The sequence below is a fragment of the Euprymna scolopes genome, chromosome 24, assembly GCF_053919585.1.
Source record: "Euprymna scolopes isolate OS-2025 chromosome 24, ASM5391958v1, whole genome shotgun sequence".
Classification (NCBI taxonomy): domain Eukaryota; kingdom Metazoa; phylum Mollusca; class Cephalopoda; order Sepiida; family Sepiolidae; genus Euprymna; species Euprymna scolopes.
Window position 1 is genome coordinate 109,034,352 of NC_136505.1, and position 10,317 is coordinate 109,044,668.

Genomic DNA, 10,317 nt, shown 5'->3' on the forward strand with positions numbered 1-10,317 from the left:
ATATATATATATATATATATATATATATATTCGATGTTGTTATTTTCCAGATATAACGTAACCAAAAAATTATAACGATATTAATACAAGAGTGCTCAATACTGAAGCAGAGCATGGTTTAATTTAATTTGTTTTTACATAAGACGTAGTGAGTTGGTACACAGTCGTGAACATTCCTGGCGACCTAGATTTTAGCAACTGCAGACCTCTTCAGGCGATGAGCTTATGCGAAAACAAAGTTTGCTAAATCTAGCTTGCTGGAACATGCTCCTTACTGTGTAGCAGCACATTACTGCTTATGTAAAAACAAATAAATAGTTTATGTATATATATATATATATATATATATAAAGAGAAAGAGAGTGAGAAAGGGAGAGGTAGAGATTGATATACAAACATTATTTATTATATAATGCCATTCCTAAATTATATCTTGGTGTAATATTTATCAATGTTAGCTTACACGTTTTCCTATGTACATACACGATGCAAATACATACATAATACACACATACATACATGATGATTGCAACGTCTTGTCAGACGAGTGCCACTCCCTCAAACATTGAAAGTCCATGAGCCGAAAATGACTTTAGTCCTGCCGGCAAAATTCACACGCTCAAAAAGACATTACACTGAAGACGGTCATTAGTGTACATACATATGTATATGCACACATACATACATACATACACATACATACAGATACACATATACATATAATACACATATATGCATACATACATACACAATACATAATAGACATACATATACATACATAAACATACACAAGACGGTCAATGGCATACATACATATACATATATATATATATATATATATATAAATGCAGATATACATATATACACATACACACATACATATCTGTAAACATACACACATATATATATACATACACAATGCATAATACACATACATACATATACATACACACGCATACGTACACATGTACATACATATGAATGCACACACATATACAAATACGTACACACATATACACACATATACACATATGTACGCATATGCACATGTATATACATACACTTACCTTACATTCATACGTATTTTGGCGTACATACAGATGTACGCCAACATACGCATGCATGTACACACACGTGCAACCATAATCACGTAGAGTCACACAAATACGCACATACATACATCTATTATCGAGGATACTAAAAAGAGTTCTCGATTGGTTTCAATAAAAAAGCGGGGCAATGTTGGCAGCTGGTTTGACTGCCCCATACCCGGCATTACAATCTTCAAAGGAAGAAAAATATATAAAAAAAACATATGCCTATACATACGTACACACACATATACATGTAAAATACACATGGAGGACATTCCAAAAGTCAGACATAGTAAGTGATCAGCGGCTGGACCGTTTTTTGTCCCTTTTCCTTCCTGATCTTTTTCCTCCTTCCTTTTTTTTTTTTAAATAAACAGTTCTTTCTAGACTCACACTTATGCAGCGCATGATAATGATGATGATGATGTTGACAAATTCACACATAATTTTCCAAATAACTCAACGTACGAATCGACGAAAAACAACAGTCGAATTAATAATATACGTACATGATGATTGTAACGTCTTGTCAGACGAGTGCCACTCCCTCAGACATTTAAAATCCATGAGCCCAAATGCCTGAGGGAGTATCTATACAAAGATGATGTTACAGAGTCTTAGCTTTGTACGACAGCTAAGTCTCTCTCTCTCTCTCTCTCTCTCTCTCTCTCTCTCTCTCTCTCTCTCTCTCGGTTCAAAATGTTGAGATCCTGCAACAAGCAGGAGCAAGATAGCCAGCAACAAATTAAACTGCAGACCAGATTAATGCGGGTACTGGTCTTCCGCTTTAGGGTTTTTTTTTAAATCAGAGGTTTGCTTCTCCTAGAAAGGTTGTCTTCCCCACGGCTTACGGGAGCCCTCTCTACCCCATACGTACATACATACATACATACATAGATGATTGCACACACACACACACATACACACACACACACAAACACACATATATATATACGCATGAATTTACATTGTATCATTTTGAATAGAATATATAATTGTGTGTGTGTGTGTGTGCGTGTGTGTGTGTGTGTGTGTGTGTGTGTGTGTGTGCGTGTGTGTGTGTGTGTAAATAAGATAGTTATACTGTTAGTGCTGAAGTCCACACAGCTTTTTTGTATAATTTCCAGGGGGTTTCTTCTTTCTATCCTGCAAATGTTCCGATGTGATTTCTGAGACATAATTGTAAGGTTTTAGCTACCTATATGTATACATAATTTAGTTGCGACTTTATTCTAAGATCACAGGTGGACTTCATGAGCTATACAGAACTCTAGTCGGTATAACATCTATAAATCAAGAATCATACAAACGATATATATATATATCCGTATATATATATATATATATATATATATATCCATATATATATGTATTACAATATACTACATTACTCACACACATATGCATGTATACACACGCACACACACACGCATACACACATTGGATAATTATATTTTAAAAATAATATATGTATATATAGAGCTGCAATCACAATTCCAAATATCTATATTTCTTACCGAACAGTTTTTTCCGCGCGCCAATTTTCAGTACATTTTTTTTTATACCTGTTTCCTTATATAGAAACAATCAGTTAATATTATTATGGGTAATTGTTTCTGTGTAACGAAACAGGTCTGTTTACACCGTACCAAATTTCCTACGCGCTGAATCAAATATTGTTTAAGAAAAATACATTTTTGGAATTGAGAACGTAGCTTGAACATTATTGTTTTACATTTGCTCTGTAGTTATATTTAACAGACATCGATTTTTTTTAACCGAACAAGAGATTTAGTATACACAAAGTCTGAAATAGAATCCATAAAATCCTATTTTAACAAAACATACGCACGTGTACGCATAAACGCAAACCTATATCCATCTATCTATTTATCTATCTATCTAACTTTCTCTCTTTCTCTCTCTTTCTCTCTCTTCATATATATATATACATATATATACATGTATATATACATATATGTGTGGCGCGCGCGCGTGTGTGTGTGTGTGTGTTGGGACGATTTATTTGAATGGGAATCGGGAATCAAAAAATCGGAACTGCTTGGGGTATCGGAATCGGTATCAGTGTATGTACGAGATTTGTGCCTATTTTCTGATATCAAAAACGATTCCGTTAATTATCTTTTTTATTTGATTTTGTTTGAAACAGAATCTTGCACTGTTTGTAGTAATGTTGAAATAATCGATATTTATTGCTTTTGAACTACTAGCAACACTAAAATCTATAGAGCATCCCTTCCCCTACAAGTGTGTTTTTACGTTTGTGTAACTATCTGCACCTTTACCGATAATTAAGGAAAAATAACAAATTGATGGTTACACATTTAGAGACTTATAAAAGATCGGAATCGGAATTGGTTCTTGTATCGGAATCAGGAATTTAGTACAGAATCTTTAATTGTATCGGAATCCGGAAAATATTGTGTCCCATCTCTAATTATCATATGCTAATGTGACGATTCCAATATTTTCCCGAGTCTGTACTAAATTCCCGATTCCGATACAATTATCAATTTCTTTATAAATTATTAAATATTTAACAATAATATGGTAATTAATTCCCGATTGCGATAGAACCCGCATTATAAATGTGCAGATGTTTTCCTAAACGAGAGAAAAAAAAAACAGTTGTACCTATTTACTATGCCTCCCCACGGGACAGAGTTAGACACCAGGGTCGTTTTTTAACGTGGAGAAAAGGTACAAAAATAAAAATTGTCTCAGTCGTGAAGGATCTCTCCTCCACCGAAAGAAAACAAGAAATAGAAGTGCAGATTTGTAGGGGATAGTCTATATAATTCAGTTTTCCGAATTGTTTGAAATCAACAAGTATTCATTATTTCATCAACAGTAGAAGATTTATTAAAAAAAAAAAAAAACAGAAAAAAAGAAGAAATTGTTTTAAGTATTGCAAAACAGGCATACATTTTTCCGATTCCGTTACCCCGAAAAGTTCCGATTTTTGCGATCCACGATTCCGATTTCGATTTATAGTTGGTTGCAAAAATAATATTTATATATATATATATATATATATATATATATATATATATATATATAAATCAAATAATACACTATTCACTGACATTATTTATATGTTATATATATATATATATATATATATATATAACAATACATATATATATATAACAATATATATGTTATATATATATATATCAATATATATATATATATAACAATACATATATATATAACAATATATATGTTATATATATATATATATATATATATATATATATATATATATATATATATATATATATATACAGTCATTTTCAGAAATTAAGATCTAATAAGCCATCGGTACCGCCGGTTTCAAACCTTGTAATGGGGAACAGTTTTAACTCCGCATATCGAGTTCTCTTCTAACGATCTATCTCCCGAGTGTAGCGATTGCTTTTCGTCTTAACTTCTGTAAAAAATAATATTTCACGTTGTTTTAAAATTTCTTCCTTATAATAGAGCACTCTCCTGCAATTCTTTTTTCCAAAATCTTACTACATATATATATATATATATATATATATATATATATATATATATATATATATATATATACATATATATATATATATATATATATATATATATATAAAAGTAAACGTGTCTGTCTGTCTGTGTGTCTGTGTGTCTGTCTGTCTGTGTACATTTCCCTACGCAATAACTGTCAATTTTTAGTCTATAGACTCGAAATTTGAAATACCGGGTACTGAGATTTGGGAAAATTGATGTGACGGGTGTCAGCCAGAAATTTGGCTGTTAAGGGGTCAAATTTCAACGATTTGACCTTTAAGAACTCTACCAAACTCCTCCGACAATTTTGGGTCTAGACACTTGAAATTTTTAGATATAGGTTCCTTGAACCTGGATCTAACTTAATAAAGTGATTTGAGCCCGAAACTATAAATTTTAAGGGGTCATAATAGGGGTCAAAGTTTTAAAAAATTAACCATTTTTTTTGTTTTTTTGCTTTTTTTGCACAGCATACACCTCCAAACACCCGAGCAACGCCGGGCATCTCTGCTAGTATATATATATATATATATATATATATATATATATATATATATATATATATATATATATATATATATAACTATCACTTTTTCTTTCTCTCTATCTCACTCTCTCTCTATCTCTTTCTCTCTCTCTACACGCACATATTTATATATTTATATATATATATGTATATATGTATATATATATATATATATATATATATATATATATATATATATATATATATATCATACACTATCAACTGATATTGTTAGAAGTATTTCTTTCATTATAACTCATTACGGATTGCACTTAATAATAGTAAACGACATATGTTTATTATTTACACAAATGCAGTCGTGTATCTATTTCAGCTTTTTTCTGTGTTCGTTAAATGAAGTATATATTAATTGACTTACCTTACCTGAGAAGGGAATCCGTCTCTTCCGTGTCTTATATATATCTTTTTTTTTTCTACGTCAACATTTTTGGTATTTGTAAATAAAATCCTTGTGCCATCCTTTCCTCATCTATTTGTTACTGTTAATATCCGTTTTGTTTATTATTCGTGCGACTTTAATCGCAGAAGATTGTACAGTTGTACACAACAGAATGCGTAGAATTGCTGTGGTGTTATGTTTTTTTAGGCGGCTTTTATTATCCGTAAACTTCGTGTTGTAACTTTTGCTTCTAAACGTTTTTTCTCTGTGCGTTTCTTTTTTTATTCTTTTTTCTTTTGTTTTTATCTATATTTGAATTTTTCTCACGCTTCCCCCTCTCTTTTTTCCTTTCTTTTTCTTTTCTCGGTAGAATATTACTTTTTTTTTTTTTGTGGCTGTTGAAGTAAATACTTAGTTCGAAATCGGTAAATATAAAATAATATTAAAACCTTCGCAATTTAACTTTATTTTTTAATTTTGAAAACCTTTTTTTTTTCTCACCCCCTTTTTGTGAAGCCATAAAGTCTGTAATCACGCGGTGCTTATTTGATCTTGGGATAGGTATTATCCTCTGCTTCTTCCCTCCAGCTATGTTTGAGCTATCAACTTGTGTTCGAACGAATCGCATGCAACGGACCGTTCGCAGAAGTATGGTGGCTTGGTATTACATGACACCCAAAAGGGTTGATATGCCGGAGTACAAAAGTAAACAAACTACAGAGTCGGTGTAAACCCCATCTTTTTCTACCTCCCTCCCTCTCTCTCTCTCTCTCTCTCTCTCTCTCTCTCTCACACACACACACACACACACACTTTCTCTCTATATATCAATTTTTCTCTCTCACTCTTTCTGAGCTTTATTTATTTCTTGAAATGTTCATTGGCTTGTTTTTATTCCCTAATCTTTTTTTGCTTTCGTATTTCCCTTCCTCGGCGTCATTTGATCCGAGTCCAGCGCTCGGGACGCGCGCATCCTCGTCTCCATTCGCCAGCCAAAAAAAAACAACAACAAAAATCGCCGGTAACATTCGATGCGTACTCCCATGCAGCGCCGTTAACGTCTCACACTTAAATGACGCGAGATAGCACATACCCCCTCTCACTTTACCTTCATCTCTCTCTTTCTTTCTCTCTTGGAAAGTGGTGGTGGTGAGAGTGGTAGTGCCAGTAGGTGCGCGCTCGCTTTCACCCGTAGTAGAGAAAAAAAAAAAAAGCAAAAAAAAAGGCAAGCAAGCGGGGGCGGTGGAGTTATGGTGTGTGGCAGAATCTGAAGGTTGCAGGTGCTCGTCGCGAGTGCGGGGGAAAAAGAGGAGAGGGTGGAAGGGAGAGTGCGCGTTGGGTAACATCGATGAGGAAATCCCAGTTCTTCATTCCATGGCAAAACTGGTTTCTTTTTTCGCTTTGACTTTGTTTTAATAAAGTAGAATTATTTCTTCTTCTTCTTCTTCTTCTTCTTCTTCTTCTTCTTCTTCTTCTTCTTCTTCTTCTTCTTCTTCTTCTTCTTCTTCTTCCTTATTTTCCTTCTTTTTTCTATTTTCTTTCTTAGTTCCTTCTTATTCTGTTCTTTTTATAACCTTCTTTTCCTAATTTCTTTTTATTTTCTTCTTTTTCCAGTTTCTTTTTTATTTTCCTTCTTTTTCCCATTTTCTTGTTATTTTCCTTCTTTTTTCTATTTTCTTCTTATTTTTTTCGCAATTTTTTTACGACGTGCCCTAGCGTACTATAAACACCCCCTACACCCATGCTAAGAACGGCTTTCGGAAAAAAAACACCCTCTACTCCCCATAGTAAGCATAGCTTTCGAGGTTGGGGGTGTTTATTCCAAAAGCCGTTCTTAAAATGGGGTTGTTGGGGTGGTTATACTACGCTGGGGCACGTCGTAAAATTTGCTATTTTTTCTTCTTCTCCCTCTTCTTTTTCTTCTTCTTTTTCTACTTCTTTTTCTTCACCTTTTTCTTCTTCGTTTTCATCTTCTTTTTGTTCTTTTTTGTTTTTTTCTTTTTTCTTTCTTTCTTTCTTCTTTTTCTTCTCCTTTTCTTCTACTTCGTTCTTTTCTTCTTCTCCGCCTTTTTCTTCTTATTCCTCTTTTTTCTTCCTTTTTTATTTTTCTTCTATTTCATCTTTTTTCTTCTTTTTCCTTTTCTTCTTCTTCTTCTTCCTTTTTTTTTTCCTCCTATCTTTTTTTGTCCTCCGCCCCCTTCTTTTAGTCTTTTTTCTTCCTCTTTATCCGTTCTTTTTTTTTCTCCCAAAACAAGGCACAGTACCACTAAATTGTAATGGGCTACTATTGTAGACCATATTTGCAAGGATACTATGTGGGAAGTTGGGCAGCGAGATGTCTGTTACATTACAGTTGAACTTCTGCATGTCAGAAAAGTCAGGGAATTCCAAAGTCAAGTAGTTCAGTAGAAAAAGCAATTCGAGTCGAAGACCTTAGGCATCCAGGGATTTCTACAGTATAGGGGTGGGATTTTGCTGCTGGTCGGGTTTATCGGGGGTATTATCGTCGACAGGGTACAAGTGCTTTGAGTTCGTTCGAGGACTTTCCATTAATGTACTTGTAAAACAGGCAGAGAGATTCAACATTGCGGCGATGGGACAGAGGTTGGAATTTAGCCGACAGTGCGGGACCTATTAGCTAAGCAACTTTTTTGAAGCCCATCTTGGAGCGAGAGCGTAGAGGCAGATGCTCAAGCGTAGACGTGACAATAATTCTCCATGCATGGATACTCTTAGGTATGAGTAATCTTCTAGCACGTTAGAGGGAGTTTACCTTCCTCGCAGCAGCCTTGGCAATTATCTCGATGTATTATGTTGTCTGTGAATATTAAGCCTAGCAGCTCGGGGGGTGGTGTTTTCAGGTATTGCATCGTTGGTCATCCTCTCAATCTCCGTTTTCTTTTCTTCTTTCTATTATTATATTCTGCTTCAATTTTTCTTCTTTTTTCTTTTCTTTTTCTCCTTTTTTATTATATCGCCATTTCTTCAAGACATATCGCCACATAAAGTGCTACTATTTCGTCTCCTATCTAACAAGGGTGTGGGGAGTTGAGAAGCTAGATGTTCGCTTACATCGTATTTAAACTTCTGCAGATTATTAAAGCCAGTGAAGCAGAAAAAAGGTAAGGACTAGGAAAGTCTGTCAGCAGAAATTATTAGAATAGAAGTCTTATCGGTATCTAGGGTTCACAATAGTGAAGACGTGGGCTTATGCTGCTTGGAAGAATAGTAAGCTCTGGTGGAGGTCGAACACTTCAAATAATTTGGCACCAATTTTTAGCCATCGGTCACGTGAAAGATGAAATCATCACCAGTATCAACTTGGCGAGGACAGCCTTTCTCCGTCTACAAAAACAACTGTGATCTCACCAGGAGATAAAACATACCACAAAGCTGCGGATCTACGAAACAATGGTCAGAGCAATTCTTCTCTATGAATTTTAGACCTGGTCACTGTGCAAGGAGGATTTAAAAAAAATTGAAGTCTTCGATCACTGCTTCCTCTACCGTATCCTGCACATTCGCCTCTCCGACTGGATTCCTAACTCGACCACACGGGCTAGATGTAATATCCTTGCCTGGAAGAAACTCTGCTTAAAAGGAGATTCTGATGGTTCGCTCAAGTGCTGTGCCGGCCGGATGAGGCGTTCGTCTGTCAATTGGTAGCGATCATTGCATCCACTGGTTGGAAGAAGTGCCAAGGTGGCTAACTTAACACTGTGCACGTGACAGTAAAAGCAGATATGGTCCGGTCCTCGCGTTTTTTGGTGCCCGTCACTGGAACCGTGAATGGATCATGCTGTCGACTCTGCTGTCGATCGTCAAGGGTGGATTACTTTAAGGCTAGATTCAGTTAATACACTTTGGGCTATCTCCACTCATCCCGGATGAATGCCGCTACACGTACAGTTACAGGGTACTCAAAAGTGAAGGAGATTCTGCTTCTTATGACGTTAGTAGGATGTATGAACGTCGAAGGGAAACAAGTGATAAGAGTTCATCAGAACACAATTCATTAAAGTAATTAAAACATAAGCAGAGTGATGCAAGATTGAGACAGAGGTTGGAGTTTTGTTGCTAGTGTGGGACCTCGCTTTTCTTTCTTTTTTCTTTTTTCGTTTTCATTTAGTTTTCTTCTCTTTTTACTGTTGTTCGATTACTGTTTTTATTCTTCGTTTATTTCTTCCTCTTTTGTGACTTTTACCTTCTTTTTTACTTTATATTTCCTTTCTACATACTTCTCTCTCTATTTCTTTACTTATTCATCCCTCTTTCCCTCTTTCTTTTTTATTGCATTTTCCCTACAAACAAAGCACAGTGCCAGTTTGGTGTAAAGGGCTACTATTTGGGACATAATTGCAGGGATACTATGCAGGGATACACTTGAACTTCTGTTTGTCAGTAGAGTTGGGGAAGCAAGAATCCAGAATAGGATTCCAAAGTCTAGCAGTTCTTGGGAAGACACTATTAGAGTAGAAGGCTTCCTAACATCTACTGTGCAAGGGTGGATTTTGCTACTTTTCTGGTTTATTAGTGGCATTTACGCCGAGGGGACGAAATAGCTTGTAGTTTTTCGAAGCACATACCATTAAATTTTCTTTTTTTTACATGGGGGTCATCACTTATCAAGGCCCGAAGGCCACTCAAGGATAAGGTTTATTGCGTGTACAGTAATCAATGAGATAGTATTGTAGTAATCATTAGTATTGGGGGTTTTGATAGAGTGTCTTACTTAAGGGGGC

At 35.0% G+C, this 10,317-nt stretch overlaps 1 long non-coding RNA gene across 2 annotated transcripts in view; it reads right to left on the minus strand.

The window, feature by feature from the left end:
* The window catches only part of LOC145246899 (uncharacterized), an 838,675-nt gene extending 831,749 nt beyond the window's left edge, over positions 1-6,926 (minus strand). The window contains exon 1 of one of the 2 annotated variants that reach the window (XR_013863205.1): positions 5,560-6,926. This is a non-coding gene — a long non-coding RNA (uncharacterized LOC145246899). The remainder of the gene's footprint in view (positions 1-5,559) is intronic. The other variant, XR_013863204.1, reaches the window with a different exon arrangement.
* Between the last annotated feature and the right edge of the window lie 3,391 nt (positions 6,927-10,317).